General features: G+C 35.2%; 1 protein-coding gene and 1 long non-coding RNA gene across 2 annotated transcripts in view; one reads left to right on the top strand and one right to left on the bottom strand.

Moving 5' to 3' along the window:
- Positions 1–22,513, top strand: part of LOC111188312 (NACHT, LRR and PYD domains-containing protein 12-like) — a 1,256,108-nt gene that overhangs the window by 903,681 nt on the left and 329,914 nt on the right. The window lies entirely within an intron of this gene.
- LOC125789922 (uncharacterized) overlaps positions 15,665–22,513 on the bottom strand; it is a 286,929-nt gene continuing 280,080 nt past the window's right edge. Inside the window, exon 3 of the long non-coding RNA XR_007429940.1 lies at positions 15,665–15,882. This is a non-coding gene — a long non-coding RNA (uncharacterized LOC125789922). The remainder of the gene's footprint in view (positions 15,883–22,513) is intronic.

The raw sequence follows: 22,513 nt of genomic DNA, 5'->3' as shown, positions 1-22,513 counted from the left end.
TCATCAGGAACTGGTCAGTTAGAGCTTCCTAAAGTAAAAACTAAACATGGAGAGGCAGCGTTTAGCTACTACGCTGCTCTTAAATGGAACCAGTTAACAGAGAGCACTAGAAGAGCACCAACTCTAAACACTTTTAAATCCAGACTGAAAACCTACATGTTTGATCAGGCCTTCAGCTTATCTTAAAAAACCGCCCACTTTTATTCTGTAACGGCACTTTTGTATCATGTTTTATTCATGCTTTATTCTTATTTTATTTTTTATTTCCAATTCCTTGTTGTTCTTTTACATGTTTTTAAATGTTACTTCTATTTGTTTTAATCATGTTTGAATCAGTCATGCTTTATTCACCCAACAACACTCCAACCTGCAATGATTAAAATGTATTACATGGAATATACATGGAATCGGCTCCCAAGAGAAAAAAACTAAAATACTCCTCCATCTCAGCCGTTTAAAAGCAGATATATACCTTCTACAAGAAACTCACCTAACAGAATCAGATCAACATAAACTGAAATCAGTAGAACACAATCATATATTTACAGCCAATTATAACTCTAGACAAAGAGGTGTAGCCATTTTAATACATAACAAAATCACATTCACACACAATACTACAATCACAGACCCAGATGAACGATTTATCATCATAAATATCACCATTAACAACCACACTTTTACCATTGCTAACATCTACAGACCAAATATTGACAATCCCTCATTTTTTCATGACTTTTTTACACAAATTTCCTCACTATCGAACTATTCAATCATGATTGGAAGCGATTTTAATACAGTTATAGATTCATCTTTTGACCGATCAGCTCATACTCAGAACACACGCAACTGGAATTTCACTGAAATAATAAAACAGTACATGCAGGATTTTGGTCTTGGTGATGGGTGGCGACAAAATCATCCAACAACCAAATAATTCATATTTTACTCAGCAGTACATAAATCATATTCACACATTGATTATTTTCTAATTAGTAATTCAATTTTCTCAAACATTGTACATATATAAATTCACCCTATCACAATAAGTGACCATGCACCTGTCTCAATGATCTGGAATTTAAACCAACAACATAAACAGACCTTTAGATGGCACTTTAACACATCACTACTTAATGATCAAGAATTCGACAGCTATATAAAAAGAGAGTGGGTATCGTTCCTAGAAATAAATGATTCTCCAGACTCATCACCAACACTTTTATGGGAGACTGGCAAAGCGGTTCTAAGAGGAAAAATAATATCATATGCCACATTTAAACAGAAGAAAGAAACAGAACATGAGGTAAAGTTAGAATAAAAAATTAAAGAATATAAGTAGAATAAGTATATCTGAAGAAAAGCAAAAAGAACTTCGACAACTAAGATATGATCTAAATTAATAAAAAAACAAGAAAACTAAGTTCTTATTACAAAGATTGAGACATGAAAACACTGAATACTCAAATAAATCTGGAAAATATTTAGCAAATCTCATTAAGTGTAATAAAAGATAAAACAATTATTCCAACCATAAAAAAGTCAGCAGGGAAAATAGTACAGAGACCTGATGAAATTAACGACACCTTTAAAGATTTTTAAAAATGTTTATTCATCAGACAATGAAACCAACTTGATGAAATCAGTAACTTCCTGGACCACATCAAACTGCCTAAATTACCCAAAAACCAAAAACATACACTTGAAATATCATTATCTCCAGAAGAATTCTACAAAGCCCTAAAACACATTCCTAACAATAAAGCACCAGGACCTGACGGATTCCCTGCTGAGTTTTATAAACACTTTTGGTCATCCCTATCTCAACTGTTTTACAGAATGATATCAGAAATTAAACAAAATGCAAAACTACCAACAAACATGAATACTGCAATCATCTCCCTTCACCTTAAACCAAACAAAGACTCTACCCTACCATCCAGCTACAGACCATTATCATTAATAAATACAGACACAAGAATAATCAGCAAGGCTCTAGATAACAGAATAGAAACAATAATCCATAATTTAATACATCCTGATCAAACTGGATTCCTCAAGGGTCGACATTCATCCACCAATATGTGCAGATTAGTGAACATAATAGATTACACCTCTCACCAGAACATACCAACAGCAGTTGTAACCCTGGATGCAGAGAAAGCCTTTGATAGAGTGAACTGGAAACTCTTATTCACCACACTGCACAAACTCGGGTTTGGAGAATCATTTGTTAATTGGATACAGATTTTATACACTGCACCTAAGACCACAGTCAACACCAATGGGGTAATATCACAACCTTTCACACTACACCGGGGGACTAGACAAGGATGCTGTCAGCCCGCCGACTCCACCCTCTCCTGCCCAACAGCGCTTGGCTTCACCGTAGTTTTAATCACCGGCCCCACCCTGAGCACCTGAACTCTATTACCAGCTCTATATAGGAGCTCCAGTTAAGAGACTCTCTGCGAAGTCTTAGCATTTCATTTGAACTCTAACCTCTGAGCATTATATTCGTATTGTTTTTCTGGTAGTCTGACCTCTAGCCTTGTTTATTTACTTCGTCTCAGCCTTTTCCTCCGAATACCCTGTTTGCCTGTGATTCGACCCGTGCCTGTCTTTTGGATTGTTTATTTGAATAAACCCAGTCTGCATCTGCATTCAGTCTCTTTACCTGTTTATGGTGACAGATGCTCACTCTCTCCTTATCTATTCTCTATCTTCATAGAACCGCTAGCAGCAGCGATACATCAAAACACAAACATTAAAGGAATCCAAACACCCAACATGCAACATAAAATCAGTCTATATGCAGATGATATCTTACTATTTCTACAAAAAACAGTTATTTCAATAAAAGAAACAATCTAAACAATCGGAAATTATTAAAAAATATAAGAGTATTCAATCTATTGGTCAAAATCTGCAGTTCTCCCAATAAACATAAATAAACCTGATGTTAAACTGAAAACACTACCCACCCCCATGTGCACTAATTCACATATCTGGGTGTGAGGGTCTCCCCCCAGCTGTCAGAGTTGTTTAAACTCAATTTAAACTCATTAAACTAAATCAATAAGTGATGATCTCCGCCATTGGACAACACTTCCCCTTTCACTTGCTGGCAGAATTGCTACAATTAAAATGACAGTATTACCAAAAATCAATTATTTATTTTCAATGATTCCCATTCAGCCCCACCCACCTGGTTTCAAACTCTAAATATCACAACAACTGAATATTACTGGAAAAATAAACCACCCAGAATCAAACTCACCACATTACAGAACTCAAAATCACATGGTGGCCTAGAGGCACCAAACTTCCACCATTATTTTCACAAGATAACAAACTCTGTACTCACACCAACCAGACATTCACCCATCTGGAACAACCCGGACTTCATCATTGATAAAAACACTAAACTACCCACCTTGAATCGAAAAAGGGATCACACACCTCAAACACATGTATCACAATACCACCTTAATGTCACTTCCACAATTAACCCAGAAATACGGCATTGGGAGAACTCAATTTTTACAATACCACCAGTTAAGATCAATCATCTGTTCAAAAATCACCCAATCACATTAGACCTGCACTCACCAATTTCAGAATTTCTTAGAATTACTACAACAAATAAAATATTATCCAAAATATATAAAATAATATATAAATTGAATCTTACTATTAGCTTACCGTGCAAACAATGGGAAGAAGATTTGTCATTAACTCCTAATGCCGATTTCTGGGTCCAGGTGTGTAATAATAATCACAACATGATCAGAAACACTAATGTACAACTCATCCAGTATAAAGTTATTCACCGAGTTCACTACACCACACACAAAATGTATAAAATGGGATTCACTATCTCACCAATTTGTACACACTGCAATCAAAACACAGTTGATAATTATATCCACGCTATGTGGCACTGCACACCCGTTAACCAGTTCTGGAAAGAAGTTATCACCCTCCTATCTCATGCCCTCACCACCCAAATCCACCCAACACCATCACTCTGCCTACTAGGAGACACACCAACCACTAACACAACACCACAAAACAATAGAATAATCTTAATGTCGCGAGTCATCGCCAAGAAAATCATCCTCATAAACTGGAAAACAAAAAATAACATTAACATCAATCACTGGAAAAATCTACTAACAGACTATCTCTCTCTAGACACTCAGAACCCACCAAAAACACAGATTCAGACCCAATTTGGACACATCTAATTCAAACATTACATTAAATCACATAATAATCCAACACAAGATAAAACATAGCAAAACTAGCAGTTAAAATTGCACATAAGTTCATGATTCTGTTTTCTGTTTAGCTATATTTTGGTATATATATGTATGTCTATTTCTTTCTTAATTTTAATTTTTCTTTGTTTTTTTTGTTTTTGTTTTTTTGTTTGTTTGTTTGTTTTTTTCTCCCCCTGTAACCCCTTCTGCATCTCACTGCCTCCAACCCTAAACCCCCAACTATATTAAATGAATATAGTTATATACAAATGAAACAAATGAAAACCAGACATTGTTTTTGAAGTGTGGTTCAACAGAATCATTTAAAACAATACTAAATAATCTTATTCTAATTTCACCCTCATAAAGAGAAATACACTGAGCAGCATGTTCTCTGTGGGAAAGTGTTCTATTCTGAGCTCTTTATCAGAAGTACATGCATGTCTGTTTATCTGAATTTAAGTTCAGTGTTAGTTTAATCTGCAGTGTGTGAGATTCAGCTAAATGAATGATCATGTCTTGCTTTAATAATTGATGGAATAATCAATGAAAATTTTCTGACCAACCAATTTATTGATAAAGAAATTAGTTTGTGTGTGTGGAGGATATGTATATGTATTCATGTGCATATTATTGTTTATAGTAAAGGAAGGGAAACATGTTAAACATTTCTTAAATATGTAAAACATATTTTACATAGTTCACACTGTAAACTGGAGAAACTGGAGTAAGATCATCATAATACAACAAACATAGCATCTCACCTTCACACACACACACACACACACACACACAATTAAAACCAGCATCACCTGAATACTTTTGATATTCCAGTATAAATGTGGTCATTTCACAGAGGACAGATATTCCATTAGTAAAGCTGCATCTAATTATTTGTACTTTTTGATCAAAAGATCCTGATCCAATAAAATATTACGATTTTTTTTTGCCAGTGTTACACCACAAGGTACATTTTTGACTTAATGGGAACCATTGTTTCATTAGTTACAGTAAAAGAGATAAAAACTTTTTACATACATTTAATATAATTTTTTCTCAGGGCTTAGATAGAGAATGTATCCTAGTTCAGTAGAGGTGTAGTTGTGAAGTGTAATAAAATGATTTAGTTTGTAAATATTCCTGCATTACTGCATTTTCTCTGCTGTTCTACACTGAACATGAACTGATCTCTACTAGAAAGGTGATGGAACCTATCCTTTATATTCCTATAGGCAGTGATGGTATAAGAACTATGTCAAGTGCAGTGATGGTAAAGTTACTTTGAAAAAGTAATCCGATTACTGATTACTGATTACTCCTTTAAAAAGTAACTTAGTTACTTTATGGATTACTTGATTTTAAAAGTAACTAAGTTACTTTACAAGTTACTTTATTAGTTACTTTCAGCAGCTGCAGACACCACCTCCCGCCGCCTTAACATAAACATTATAACCAGTTGTGCCATTATTCCCTTTATTGGAAAATGCCTTTTTAACAGCAACAATTTATCTCTATTAAGTTGAACTATTTCCTAAAAAAATAAGTTTTTTTTATAAAAAAAAAAATAACTAAACATAAATACTTGTTTTTATAAAAAATATATAAAATAAAGAAAGTCTTTCTTGACCTGACATATTTAACACTGTAAAACTGAACATTGAACTTGTGGTTTTATAAAACAGAACCGTGTATATGGTCTAGACCAGGGATCACATATTTGCAGACTGCGGTCCGGGTCCGGACCCAGACGTTGTCCAATACGGACCCATACCGGACCCAACTACTGAGAAGGATTTAATTCTGACAGTGTTCATTTAAAGCACCGGAACTTTTCTTGTCTTTACGGTATGTGCGCTCTGCGCCACAGTGAACTTCCAATCACGTGTGGTGTAAAATCTTTAAATGCTCTCCTCTGCCAATCAAATTTGTGGCAGACCGCTTCCCTGGCTAGTGAATTGGGACGCGGCCGCAAAAAAAACGCCTTTATAAAGAGATACTGGCGAAACCCGAGAACTGGCGAAAAACGAAAACGGGCGGAAACTAAACACACGCCAAGCGTGAGAGAGAGAGACAGGGGAGAAAGCGAGACGCGTGTGATTGGGGAAGAGCGGAGGGGTAATGGGTAAGGGAGCGGTGTGTGTGTGTGTGTGTGTGTGTGTGTGTGGAGGAGATGAGGTGGAGAGAGAGAGAGTAATGCACAGTCACTGAAATAAGTAACTTTAATCTGATTACTGGATTGGAAATAGTAACGCGTTAGATTACTCGTTACTGAAAAAAAGGGGCAGATTAGAGTAACGCGTTACGCGTTACTGACATCACTGCCTATAGGCTATAAGAACCATGTCAGTAGAGCATGTTCTCTGTGGGAAAGTGTTCTATTCTGAGCTCTTTATCAGAAGTACATGCATGTCTGTTTATCTGAATTTTAAGTTCAGTGTTAGTTTAATCTGCAGTATGTGAGATTCAGCTAAATCATGTCGTGCTTTAATAATTGCTGAAATAATCTCTGAAAAATATGTTAACCAATTTATTGATAAAAAAATTGGAGTTAGTTTGTGTGTGGAGGATATGTATATGTATGCATGTGAGAGGCATTTTAAACCTTTCTTAAATAAGTAAATAATCTTCAGCTTTACTTACTTTAATTCACTCAATAATCGTATAAAATTTCTACATAAACTATTCTAAACAATAGATATATTTCATAGATATATTAGATAGGTAATAGATAAATAATAGATATATTTACACCTCTTCCTAAGGGGGGTGTGTGTTTATATGTCAGTGTTTCTAATGGATTATAATTTCTCTCTCAGGCTGGCTGGGTGTAATCTATCAGATAAAAGCTGTGCAGATCTGGCCTCAGTTCTCAGCTCAAACTCCTCAACTCTGAGAGAACTGGACCTGAATAATAATAATCTGCAGGATTCAGGAGTGAAGCTGCTCTCTGCTGGACTGAAGAATCCACACTGTAAACTGGAGAAACTGTGGTAAGATCATCAAAATACAACAAACAGAGCATCTCACCTTCACACACACACACACACACACACATACACACACACTACACACACAAACATGATCTCTTATGCAAATTATATTAAGCAGGTGTGCTCTGACTATTAGTCTAGATGGAAACAGGGGTCCACGAGCACATAGTGGATTTTTTTCGCCACCTGTTTTTTCTTAATCTTTAAAGTGTCTATTTTAAGATTCTGACAGGTAACAGGATGAAATAATGTCCCATGACATTTATTTTTAACCCTTTAATGCATCTAGAAAATACGCCTTCTGGAGAGTCCTGACCTCAACCCAATAGAGATGCTGTGGCATCATGACCTCAAGAGGGCGATTCACACCAGATATCCCAAGAATATTACAGCTGAACTGAAACAGTTTAGTGAAGAGGAATGATCCAGAATTCCTCCTGACCGTTCTGCAGGTCTGATCAGCAGCTACAGGAAACAATTGGTTGAGGTTTTTGCTGCCAAAGGAGGATCAACCAGTTATTAAATCCAAAGGTTCACATAGTTTTTCTACCCTCACTGTGAATGTTAACATGTTGTGTTCAATAAAACCATGCAAACATATTGTTTGTGTGGTATTAGTTTAAGCAGAGTGTGTTTGTCTATTGTTGTGACTTAGATGAAGATCAGAACACATTTAATGACCAATTTATGCAGAAATCCAAGTATAATCCCAAAAGGTTCACAAACTTTTTCTTACAACTGTATATCTTTAAACTGAAAAAAGTAATAAACGTAAAAATACTGAACCTACTGAAAATCAGACATTAGATTATTTAGAGACAGGCTGATGACGCTGTAACGCTACCCTCTCACAAGACAGAGTGTGATCAGCAAGATGGCAGCCCACAGTGACTAACCAAAACAAACATTGGAAGCTTCCGAATACGTATACTTTTTTTCTCTTCAAATAAAAAACAAACAAACACAAAACCAAAACCTGTAAGTGCTAGAAGAACTCATTGAGGAGTACTACCACCTGTTCTGCAGCATGAGCTCGGACAAAAAAGAAAAAATGAGGTCAACTCCTACCTCTAAAAGACCACGTCCTCCCAGCTCACCTGGAGACTCAGAGGGACAGGAGTCCCCGTCCCACACAGAGGTTCGTGAAATCCTCATCTCCATTGACTCCAAGCTCACTACTCTGGATACGAGGATCTCACTAGTGGAGATCCTGCATAAAGAGTTCCAGGTGCTGCGTGAAAGCCTGGAGTTCAGTCAGGAGCAGGTCACGTCTCTGGCAAAGGAGAACAAAACACTACAGCACAATATAAACACCATCACAAACCAACTCTCATCTGTTCTCAAGGAAAACAAGGAAATGAAACGGACAATACTCAACTTACAAGCTCACAGTATGAGGAACAATGTTGTGTTTTTTTTCGGGATCCCCAAAACCCCAGGAAAACTGGTCACGGAGTTCAAAATCTCCAAACTAAAAAACCCACCCACCTGAAACACCAACATCATAACCTTTCACCTCGTGCAGCACATGGGAGGAATAAACTCACAATACAAACGCCCCAGACCCATTGTAGCAAAAGTGGAACATTATAAACACAAACAATATTCAGCAAAGGAAAGAACTGAAAGGAACAAACTACGACATTAACCAGCACCACCGAGAAATACTTGACAGACGGAAAAAACTACTCACCGTAAGAAAACAGCTCATACAAAACAGAAAAAGGGCAGTTCTCTCCATCGATAAACTCTATGTAGATGGTCAGCTGTACAGAGATAAGGAAATCACACCCTGGCTGTACTGTTGCCGGTTGGGTGCTCATTAATGGAGACGCACTACAGCTGATTACCTGGCCACGCACCACACTGAATAACTGTCTATCTATCTAGATATATCTATCTATCTATGTATTTTAATAAGAAATATACATGCAAATATATACACAAATAATGTACATAAGAATACTGTCTGAATATGTATTTATAACTATCCATCACTACATCGCACTCGTCTACACTGCACTTTTCTTTATGCATAAAACAGGAAAACAACACCGCACTACCCTGTTCATGCCTACACTAATCTTTCTCTCTATCTCTTACCTGAGATAAAATTACATCTGCCTAAACAGAAACATGAACATCACCACACTATCATCTACAAACTATCTGACACCCACCAACACTCCAATATGCAACAATTAAAATGTATTACATGGAATATACATGGAATCGGCTCCCAAGAGAAAAAAACTAAAATACTCCTCCATCTCAGCCGTTTAAAAGCAGATATATACCTTCTACAAGAAACTCACCTAACAGAATCAGATCAACATAAACTGAAATCAGTAGAACACAATCATATATTTACAGCCAATTATAACTCTAGACAAAGAGGTGTAGCCATTTTAATACATACCAAAATCACATTCACACACAATACTACAATCACAGACCCAGATGAACGATTTATCATCATAAATATCACCATTAACAACCACACTTTTACCATTGCTAACATCTACAGACCAAATATTGACAATCCCTCATTTTTTCATGACTTTTTTTTACACAAATTTCCTCACTATCTAACTCTTCAATTATAATCATAGGCGATTTTAATACTGTTATAGATTCATCTTTTGACCGATCAGCTCATACTCAGAACACACTCAACTGGAATTCCACTGAAATAATAAAACAGTACATGCAGGATTTTGGGTGGCGACAAAATCATCCAACAACCAAAGAATTCACATTTTACTCAGCAGTACATAAATCATATTCACGCATTGATTATTTTCTAATTAGTAATTCAATTTTCTCAAACATTGTACATATATAAATTCACCCTATCACAATAAGTGACCATGCACCTGTCTCAATGATATGGAATTCAAACCAACAACATAAACAGACCTTTAGATGGTGCTTTAATACATCACTACTTAACGATCAACAATTCAACAGCTATATAAAAAGAGAGTGGGTATCGTTTCTAGAAATAAATTATTCTCCAGACTCATCACCAACACTTTTATGGGAGACTGGCAAAGCGGTTCTAAGAGGAAAAATAATATCATATGCTACATTTAAACAGAAGAAAGAAACAGAACATGAGGTAAAGTTAGAATAAAAAATTAAAGAATATAAGTAGAATAAGTATATCTGAAGAAAAGCAAAAAGAACTTCGGCAACTATGATATGATCTAAATTAATTAAAAAACAAGAAAACTAAATTCTTATTACAAAGATTGAGACATGAAAACATTGAATACTCAAATAAATCTGGAAAATATTTAGCTAATCTCATTAAGGGTAATAAAAAAAAAACAATTATTCCAACCATAAAAAACTCAGAAGGGAAAATACAGACATCTGATGAAATTAAGACACGACTACCAACCACTAACCAACTTAGATGAAATCAGTAACTTCCTGGACCACATCAAACTGCCGAAATTACCCAAAAACCAAAAACATACACTTGAAATATCATTATCTCCAGAAGAATTCTACAAAGCCCTAAAACACATTCCTAACAATAAAGCACCAGGACCTGACGGATTCCCTGCTGAGTTTTATAAACACTTTTGGTCATCCCTATCTCAACTGTTTTACAGAATGATATCAGAAATTAAACAAAATGCAAAACTACCAACAAACATGAATACTGCAATCATCTCCCTTCACCTTAAACCAAACAAAGACTCTACCCTACCATCCAGCTACAGACCATTATCATTAATAAATACAGACACAAGAATAATCAGCAAGGCTCTAGATAACAGAATAGAAACAATAATCCATAATTTAATACATCCTGATCAAACTGGATTCCTCAAGGGTCGACATTCATCCACCAATATGAGCAGATTAGTGAACATAATAGATTACACCTCTCACCAGAACATACCAACAGCAGTTGTAACCCTGGATGCAGAGAAAGCCTTTGATAGAGTGAACTGGAAACTCTTATTCACCACACTGCACAAACTCGGGTTTGGAGAATTATTTCTTAATTGGATACAGATTTTATACACTGCACCTAAGACCACAGTCAACACCAATGGGATAATATCTCAACCTTTCACACTACACCGGGGAACTAGACAAGGATGCTGTCAGCCCGCCGACTCCACCCTCTCCTGCCCAACAGCGCTTGGCTTCACCGTAGTTTTAATCACCGGCCCCACCCTGAGCACCTGAACTCTATTACCAGCTCTATAAAGGAGCTCCAGTTAAGAGACTTTCTGCGAAGTCTTAGCATTTCATTTGAACTCTAAGCTCTGAGCATTATATTTGTATTGTTTTTCTGGTAGTCTGACCTCTAGCCTTGTTTATTTACTTCGTCTCAGCCTTTTCCTCCGAATACCCTGTTTGCCTGTGATTCGACCCGTGCCTGTCTTTTGGATTGTTTATTTGAATAAACCCAGTCTGCATCTGCATTCAGTCTTTTTACCTGTTTATGGTGACAGATGCTCACTCTCTCCTTATCTATTCTCTATCTTCATAGAACCGCTAGCAGCAGCGATACATCAAAACACAAACATTAAAGGAATCCAAACACCCAACATGCAACATAAAATCAGTCTATATGCAGATGATATCTTACTATTTCTACAAAAAACAGTTATTTCAATAAAAGAAACAATCCAAACAATCGGAAATTATTCAAAAATAGAGTATTCAATCTATTGGTCACAATCTGCAGTTCTCCCAATAAACATAAATAAACCTGATGTTAAACTGAAAACACTACCCACCCCCATGTGCACTAATTCACATATCTGGGTGTGAGGGTCTCCCCCCAGCTGTCAGAGTTGTTTAAACTCAATTTAAACTCATTAAACTAAATCAATAAGTGATGATCTCTGCCGTTGGACAACACTCCCCCTTTCACTTGCTCGCAGAATTGCTACACTTAAAATGACAGTATTACCAAAAATCAATTATTTATTTTCAATGATTCCCATTCAGCCCCACCCACCTGGTTTCAAACTCTAAATATCACAACAACTGAATATTACTGGAAAAATAAACCACCCACAATCAAACTCACAATGTTACAGAACTCAAAATCACATGGCGGCCTAGAGGCACCAAACTTCCACCATTATTTTCACAAGATAACAAACTCTGTACTCACACCAAACAGACATTCACCCATCTGGAACAACCCGGACTTTATCATTGATAAAAAACACTAAACTACCCACCTTGGATCAAAAAAGGGATCACACACCTCAAACACATGTATCACAATACCACCTTAATGTCACTACCACAATTAACCCAGAAATACGGCTTTGGGAGAACTCAATTTTTACAATACCACCAGTTAAGATCGATCACCTGTTCAAAAATCACCCCAATCACATTAAACCTGCCTACACCAATTTCAGAATTTCTTAGCATTACTACAACAAATAAAATATTATCCAAAATATATAAAATAATATCTCAATTGAATCTTACTATTAGCTTACAGTGCAAACAATGGGAAGAAGATTTATCATTAACTCCTAATGCTGATTTCTGGGTGTGTCCAGGTGTGTAATAATAATCACAACATGATCAAAAACACTAATTTACAACTTATCCAGTATAAAGTTATTCACAGAGTTCACTACACCACACATAAAATGTATAAAATGGGATTCACTATCTCACCAATTTGTACACACTGAAATCAAAATACAGTCGATAATTATATCCACGCTATGTGGCACTGCACACCCGTTAACCAGTTCTGGAAAGAAGTTATCACCCTCCTATCTCATGCCCTCACCACCCAAATCCACCCAACACCATCACTCTGCCTACTAGGAGACACACCAACCACTAACACAACACCACAAAACAATAGAATAATCTTAATGTCACAAGTCATCACCAAGAAAATCATCCTCATAAACTGGAAAACAAAAATAACATAAACATCAATCACTGGAAAAATCTACTAACAGACTATCTCTCTCTAGACACTCAGAACCCACCAAAAACACAGATTCAGACCCAATTTGGACACATCTAATTCAAACATTACAGTAAATCACATAATAATTTAATACTCCAACACAAGATAAAACGTAGCAAAACTAGCAGTTAAAATTGCACATAACTTCATGATTCTGTTTTCTGTTTAGCTATATTTTGGTATATATATATATATATGTCTATTTCTTTCTTAATTTTAATTTTTCTTTGTTTTTTTTGTTTTTGTTTTTTTCTTTGTTTGTTTGTTTTTTTCTCCCCCTGTAACCCCTTCTGCATCTCACTTCCGCCAACCCTAAACCCCCAACTATATTAAATGAATATAGTTATATACAAATGAAACAAATGAAAACCAGACATTGCTTTTGAAGTGTGGTTCAACAGAATCATTTAAAACAATACTAAATAATCTTATTCTAATTTCACCCTCATATAGAGAAATACACTGAGCAGCATGTTCTCTGTGGGAAAGTGTTCTATTCTGAGCTCTTTATCAGAAGTACATGCATGTCTGTTTATCTGAATTTAAGTTCAGTGTTAGTTTAATCTGCAGTGTGTGAGATTCAGCTAAATGAATGATCATGTCTTGCTTTAATAATTGATGAAATAATCACTGAACATTTTCTGTAACCAATTTATTGATAAAGAAATTAGAGTTAGTTTGTGTGTGTGGAGGATATGTATATGTATTCAGGTGCATATTATTGTTTATAGTAAAGGAAGGGAAACATGTTAAACATTTCTTAAATATGTAAAACATCTTCAGCTTCACTCATTTTAATTCAGTAAATAATAGTATAATATTTTTACATGAACTGTTCTACACAATATATATTTACTAGATGTATTTTAATTAAACAAGGATTGTATAACTATTATGGGATAAAGCATAATTATCTCAAATATATACTAATAGGGGTGTGTGTTTATATGTCAGTGTTTCTAATGGATTATCATTTCTCTCTCAGGCTGGCTGGGTGTAATCTATCAGATAAAAGCTGTGCAGATCTGGCCTCAGTTCTCAGCTCAAACTCCTCAACTCTGAGAGATCTGATCCTGAGTAATAATGAACTGCAGGATTCAGGAGTGAAGCTGCTCTCTGCTGGACTGAAGAATCCACACTGTAAACTGGAGAAACTGTGGTAAGATAATCAAAATACCACAAACAGAGCATCTCACCTTTACACACACACACACACATACACACACACACCACTACACACACACACACACACTAACACTCCCAGGGAGGAAGCCTATATGTATATTTACATTTACGGCACCTTTTTTCGACTAAAAGTACTTATGATGGTGGTCTTTTACGTAAAAGAATGTAACCTTATGTTTCATAGAGATTTTTGGCAGATGTTAATATAAACTTTAGATGACCCAAACCCTCCTAGTCTGTTAGTTAAATGAGCTTTTACTAAAGGACCAGATATATTCCATTAGTAAATCTAAGGGGCTAATGGATTTTAACAGGTAAACTCAATAAATGAGAGTTTATTAGCTGATCACGTGACAGAGGAAGAGAGAGGTGTCGTGTGTGAGCTGATTTCAGGGCATTCTGTTTTCACTCGTTTTTAATCTCTCAGGTTTTCAAAAGATCATTTCAACACGGCTTCAGTAAAATCTTAATAATAATAATAATAATAATAATAATAATAATAATAATAATAGTAATAAACAACAGTAAACAGGAACAGATATTATTTATATTCTGGAGGTTACAGCACTGTGTATTCCTCACACTATGATATAATAATCCCACCTGGAACAAAAAAAAAATCTCAGATATATATTTGCCCTAGTGCTGGACGATATGGCCAAAATTTATATCACAATATATTCCTTAATTTCGGTTGTAACAATATAATTTCAATATCGATATAAATACTTTGAAGGCCTCAGAAAAACTGCTAGGAATAAATGTAATGCAATGGAAATCTGTACCTGCTACTGTCTGAAAATGTAATTTAAGTTTTTGAAGCCTCCTCTCACAAAAACTATAGTATACTATATAACACTTAATATGATAAAACATTTCTAAATAAATCAATGCTCACTCTTATTTGCATATAGCAAAACAAAAACATGGCATCCCTGTCAAACATAAACCTATAACCTATATACATATTACCAATATAAATAACTTTAAATTATAACAGAGGCCTCTTAGAGGCTTTTGTAAACAAATTTAACAGATCAAAATAAATGTGCTTCAACCAGGATAAAGAATGCAAAAAGCCTTCATACACATAAAAGGAACATGATATCCCCCTAAAATAATCAATCCTATAGGCTTTATCATCTATAAATAACTCAGTTGCAACATAAACTACAAAATTGCTTCAGCCAGAATAAGGAAAATATTGTATGTAGCGGAACCGCTCGGTTAGAGTCGGTTTGGCTTCACCGCGGGACATTTTAGATGCAGAGCGGAGCGGATCCGAGCCCAGCCTAGCCTAGCCTAGCCGAGCCTATCTGGCTACGTGTCTGTGTGATTACATCATCACGCACTGATGTAGTCCTGCTACGGAGGCTGATTGTGTTCAGCTCTGCAGTGAAACGCCTGTCCGTGACAGATTCTGTAAATAATACATATCGATATGACACAAAAATGATATCACCTTTATTGAAACATTTCTTATCGCGGTAACTACCGGTATCGAATTATTGTCCAGGCCTAATTTGCCCACTCTCAAAAAGACTGTGTGTGTGTGTCTGTGTGTGTTATTGTTAGTGAGTGTAAGAGTAAGTTTTAAATGTGCAGATCTGGCCTCATCTTTCAGCTCAAACTCTATGGAGTCAAATTGGGGTCTTTAATGCTGACGAGAAAATAAAACTATCACAAAAGAAAATATCTAAAATCACATTCTGGTATGAGAAAATGTCTTCCTTTGTTATTATTATATTTTTCTGACGTGTGTACTTGTGTGTATCTGAATATAAGTTCCTGGAACAGTCTAATTCCCCCTGGAAGTGTAATACATTCTTTTTTTATGTCTTATTCTCTTAATTTATCTACATTATATTGAAGTCTAAAATAAATTTGGAGGTCTTTCTGTGTTTTTCCTTTTTATTTAGAGCGTTTGCACAGCGTTGTTTTAATGGGGCTTTTTACTGTTAAAATCCGCCATCTACAGGCGGCCGCATGTAACTGCAGCAAGCATGCTGGTGAAAAAGAAGCCAAATTCGGCCTCGTGCTCAATTTAACTGAAAACAACAATATTTTATAATTTAATAATTATATATATGTAAAATAAATGATTAGCATTAACTTATGAACTGTAAACAGCTGTTGTTCAGCCTGGTTAGCTCGGTCAGAACTCCAGCATTACATATAGCTACAGAGGCTCCAGCTGATGACGTTAATCCTCCATAACCCCCTTTTCCAGTTTGGCCACGCCCCTCTCCTCTTCCCCTGACCTCACATCAAAAAGAGGTCAAAATAGACTAGCAAACAAAACGGAGAAACGCAAAAAAAGGAATGTATTGCTAAAAGAAAAATGGAACGCCAAGTGTTGTTGCAAAAGATTAATCCTAAAAAACATTAATAGTGAAAAAAGGTAATTTATGTTCTTTTCTTTGTTTGCAATATCAGATTATTAAGCAACTTGTGGACATTTTTTTCGTGATCGTTTTATTAAGACCCCAATTTGACTCCTCAACTCTGAGGGAACTGAACCTGAGTAATAACGAACTGCAGGATTCAGGAGTGAAGCTGTAGTAGTTTCTGTAACACTATAGGAGAGAAATTTCTTCTACACAAAGTAACAGAGTGATTTATTTATTCGTCTTTAACTCAGAGATTTTACAGATCCTGTGATCCGCAGGATTCTCCTGCATATTGATAGTGTCTCCCTGACAGCCACAAATCATGTACAGTATCCCACAAATCAGTATATCGAGCTGCTCATGCACATTTTTGTGCAACAGATCGAGAGAGTGATGAACATTCAGGTCTCTTCTTGAGCTCAGTAGAACTATCAGTGTTCTCTGTGGGTGGAATTTACACAGCTCTCTTTGGCAGTGTTTAATGTAGTTCTACAGGTCAATAGCAGAGGGTTGGAATGCAGGATATATAAAATCCAATACTAATGCCTGTCTTACCCTGTGTTTGTCTATATGATGTTAATGACTGCAAGACATGTTAATATACGTTTACAGGTCTGATTCTTTCACAGGTATAGTTAAGCTTATTTATACTTGCTCCTACAACATAGTTAGGAGCTGGTGGGGGTTGGGTGTATGGGGGGTCTTTACACTCCTAGTGTGTGAATATAACTGTACACTTATCTGTTGTATTTTCACTCCTTCTCTCTGCAGGCTGGAATTCTGCAGTATTACAGAAGAAGGCTGTGCTGCTTTAGCTTCAGCTCTGAAATCAAACCCCTCACACCTGAGAGAGCTGAATCTGAAACTCAATAATCCAGGAGAGTCAGGAAAGAAGCTGCTCTCTGATCTACATCCTCACTTTAAACTGGAGAAACTATAGTGAGTTACTGAATTATTGTCTCTGAAACACACACACACACAATTGATCACCTACAGTGTTTTAGAGTTGGGTTAACTTGTTAAGGTAATATTGTATACAGTGGACTGGTAGAATTCTACCCAGAATGCACCAATTAATGGTGATTTTAATTTGATAATATAAAAACAGTATGTTTGGGTTATAACTGAGTTCATGGTTGGGCAGTGTTGCTAAGCTACCATTGTTTGAGAGTCAGGTGGGTTACATCACAGCATGGCCAAGAACTTTCTGTTTTTTAAAGAAAGGAGGTGTTTGATTGACCTGCAGAACAAACCAGATCAGACCGTTATTTTAGTGACGTTTAGGGTGAAAACAGACCTGTGTGAAACAGAGTGTTTTACTGTGGTTCACAGTCACTGGAAATATTGTATCAACTTCAATCAAACCTGTTTAACTTTTAAACACAGGATGAACTTCACAGCCTTTTCTCAGTGCAGTGAGAATATATTACTCTCTAAGACTCATTATTGTGACTCTGTTTAGAGAAGCAGCACAATATTAACCATTTAACTAAATTAACAAACCAAATAATTTTATTATAGTCTTATCAAAGAGGAAAGAGGGTTAATGTCTTCAGTATATAATTTATAATTAAACATATAATACATTGTTAATTTTGTAGTTTTGACTAAAATTAACCCAAAGTCTCCATCTCTACAGTGTAGAGTGTGAAGTGTTTGGTATGTGAGTGTGTGGTTTTATAGGATTAAGCTGTAGTTTGTTTGATGAAGCTGTTCTGAATCACCTTGTGTGTGGAACTGTGCTCAGTGAGTTTCAGTCAGACAGAGAATGAGAGTTTTAGATTTAGAGGATTTTATACAATTTCTGTTGCTTGTGGATGTTTTCACAATCTAATAAGGTGAGTGCTGACTGTAAGTGTGTGCTCATGTCTGATCATTCTGTTCTGTTTTCTGAAGTGAGATCCGGCTGTTCAGCAGCTGGAATAGCTGAACTAAACAGTAACAGATCATTATCAGAACAGCTCTAATCTTCTTATCAGAGTGGAAATAGAACCTTGTTGATTTCTATATTGTGGAGTTTAGTAGGAAAGTGGGAACCTTGTCTGTCAAAAACTGAAATTTTCACAGATGATATTTTGGTTCCAGAAGATTCTTAATTCCTACTGAAAGTCAGTGAGAGGTAGAGCAGCATTTTCAGACTCTTGAGTAAATACCCCGAGCTCTAAATCATTGGCTGTGCTAAAATGTGGTGTGGAATCTGGATTAGAGAGATCTGAATCTACACATACAGTATAGTACACTTTTATATTCTGTATAGCAGACAGAGCAGTGAGGGTTAATCAGTCGACAGTGATCAGTTCAGCACTGTCTTATACTTTTATCATGTTGTTTAAATCAATTAGACATTTGTTGAAATCTTCAGAATCTGTATAAACTCTGTCCAAACTCATTCTTTTAACTATTACAGAGCCTTAAAATGTGTTTTATTTCTTTTTAAGCACTTCTAACCAGAAACAGGAGCTGGAAATTAGCTTCAGCTAGAATTCCTATTTACATTACATAACTTGTATTTTGTGTAACAGTGTTTATCTGAATTGTTCCTATAAAATATGTGAATAAATACATATTTAAATAAATATATTGACTTCATATAGTTTAATCAAACCCAACAATGTCTGTCTTCATTTTCTGAGTGAGAGTTTTTTCTGTTGTCTTTAATTATGAAACTTATGAAAGGTTTTATTGAGGTGTGAAGACTGGTATCTGTTTCTCCTCCACAGTATGAACTGTCTGTAAGGTGTAGTAGGGCTGGTAAGGGACTGTATGAAAAATAGTCCATTGGCTCCATCTGGTGGGTTTAGATGTTACTGCCAGTGCGAAGTGAATTATGGGGTATCGGATTAATTTATCTATGTACTTTTGTATGATTTGTCAGCTGAAATCCCAAACATAACAACTGGTAAAACATTTTACTGACATTTTTTCAGTTTTTTTTTCTGAAATTAATTAAATTAATTATGTTCTCAGCAGTGATTAAATAATGCTAAACTAATATCATGCTATATGTTTTTGCAGTAATAAACCTGATATTTTTTTTTTAATAACTGATGTTATTGTTATGTTGTTGCAAAGCTGCTTATAATTGGGTGCTGTATAGTTGAAAGTTTGTCACTTTAGTATTTTAGCTTGTTGCCTTGGTGATGGTCAGTCTGTGGTTAACAGGGTGTAAGTAGGTGGTTGCTGTGATTGTCGTTGTACCCCATGTTGTTGGTTTGAGTGTTATTAGTGTATTTGTATCACTGTGGTATAAGATGATACACAGACCTCAGCTTTCATTCAATGAGGGAAAAACTTTTGGTAGAAAAAAACACACAACTATAATGATTTATATTCTTATTATTATTGTAGCTGTTTATAATAGACAGTGTGTGCAGGATACATTTATTATTAAACTGTAAACCTTAGACATTCTAAATACAGTGTATAGAATAGCCTCAAACACAATATATGTTAAAGAAGGGAGGGGTGTGGTCAAACTGTGTGATTTCTTACTGACCTTCAACCAGAAAGATTTAGTTTCATTCTGAACCTTTAGGATCTTTTTATAGAGGTTTAAATGAGGGCTGTTCCAGATCAAATCATATATTCAATTATATTACCAAAAGATTTTATATGATAAAAAAACGCTTCATATGATATTCTAAAACTCTGTCTATATTGTATTTGTATATTTTACTGTATTTAATTTTCAGTGCAGTTTATATGAATGTACTAAACATGCAGCACTTGAGTTCTGTGGTATATTTATTACATTATTTTTGTTACATTATTATAATATTTATATGAAATTAGGGTTTATTTGTTTCTACTAATTAAATGAAACTCATTTATACTGAATAAAACTTTAATGTTTATTTTTATTTTTGCAGTTGTATATTCTTGTAATATATTTTTTATAAATGTAATGTTTTGTCATATCACCAAAATATTGTTATTGCAAAAATACCCTGAAATACGATCATATTATTTTAGGGCTACTTCACCCACCCCTAGATTAAATGCTATTTCTCCTCATTTCCTTTATTTCAGTACAAAGACTTCCACACTCCTCTTCAACTCCTTCACTAAAATAAAATAAAGAATAAAATCCAAAATTAAAATGCTGTATTCAGTTTATTCCCATGATGTTTAAAATGTATGATCTTCACAAGACAGGTGATCACTCAGATTAAAATCTTACCAACAAAGATGTGTTATTTTGTCTCTAGGTGTGGGCGTGTCCTCGTCCCTTCCAGTTGTAGAGAGACAGCAGAGGACTTTTACTGACTGACAGCGGCTCAGTGGTGAAGAACTCCATGTTGGTATCAGTAATGTTGGGGTTTGGATCTTAAGAGCAGCACAGAGTATTTATCTTTATCCCCATCAGCAAAATCTGCTGCTAATTCTATATCCCACTCAGTACTATATACTCTCTACCTCAGTAACTGCTGTGATCATGTAGGATCTATATGATACAGTATGTGTGGCCCCTCGTTACCTTATTTCATCACTTTAGCAGCACACTCAATTTAACTTTAATAAACAACACAGAAACTAAATGAGGCTGATGCTTAACAACACATTTATTGTTTGATTTTAAAGAGTCAAAGTGTCAAAGATGCTAAAACAGGAAAAATAACATTCAATATGGAAATAATAACGACTATAAGAGATCTAGAGCAGCAGAGCATTAACACATGGTTAGCACTTTTTTTTCAAGGACACTCATTCTGTAGCAAAAACCCATAAAATAAATCACATAAAATCACCCGTAATAAAACTTCACATATATATTAAAATCTGTACATGTAACAATGCTGATACCAATAGTTTAAGTACTTTCATAATTAGTGATAATTAAGAGTGTAATGAATTTGACCTTTTAGGCCAGGTTTCAACTCATTTAACAAATAAACACAAAAACAAAAAATTATAAATAAAAATAAATAAAATACATTTGTAAAGGACCAAATAAAGAAAATCAATCACTATTACAAGAAATAAGAATACACTCAAAATACGATTTAGAACCTCAAAACTGTGACACTGCAAATTGATATACTATTATTATTTTAAGGGGGTTACGAAGTCTCTTAAAAAACAAGTTTAAAAAAAGTCCTAATGTTCACAACCTATTAAAAGGCACCAGATAAAATATATATATACACTTGAGTTAAAAGCCCATACAGAACACTAAATTCACTTTTTATTTAGTTTAAGCTTTAAAAAGGACTTTAAATACAGAAAGACTTAATTAATAAGAGTAGGGAATAAAAACAGTGGCTATTATCACTGGCTGTACCGGTCACTCCTAGAATATAGATATAATAATTATTCACTCCAACTTGTTTATGTAGCAAATAGAATCTAAACCCATTCAGATGATACAGAACAATTAATAGAGAACGGTGAAGAACAGAACTCAACCTCACTTCACAGCACCTTCAAGTATCGATGTACGCTCTATATAAAATCATAAAACACACTTAGACACATGTTCCACATAAAGAAGAATTAAGTTAAAAACTATACCCACCACTCAGCAGCTGCACACACACCCAGCTGCTTCCTGGAGCTCCTAAACTCACTTTAAAATAAAACTAACTTTCTTTTAATAAACTTAATAAACCAACAGCACTCTACTTTGGGTTAGTGATGATGCATTATCCAGTACAGCACATAAATCCAGTGATAGAAACTACTGTAACATTTAAACTCCCTCAA

This window comes from Astyanax mexicanus, unplaced genomic scaffold (assembly GCF_023375975.1).
Source record: "Astyanax mexicanus isolate ESR-SI-001 unplaced genomic scaffold, AstMex3_surface scaffold_32, whole genome shotgun sequence".
NCBI lineage: Eukaryota > Metazoa > Chordata > Actinopteri > Characiformes > Acestrorhamphidae > Astyanax > Astyanax mexicanus.
The sequence above is the reverse complement of the archived record's forward strand: the minus strand, read 5'-3'. Positions and strand labels throughout refer to the sequence as shown.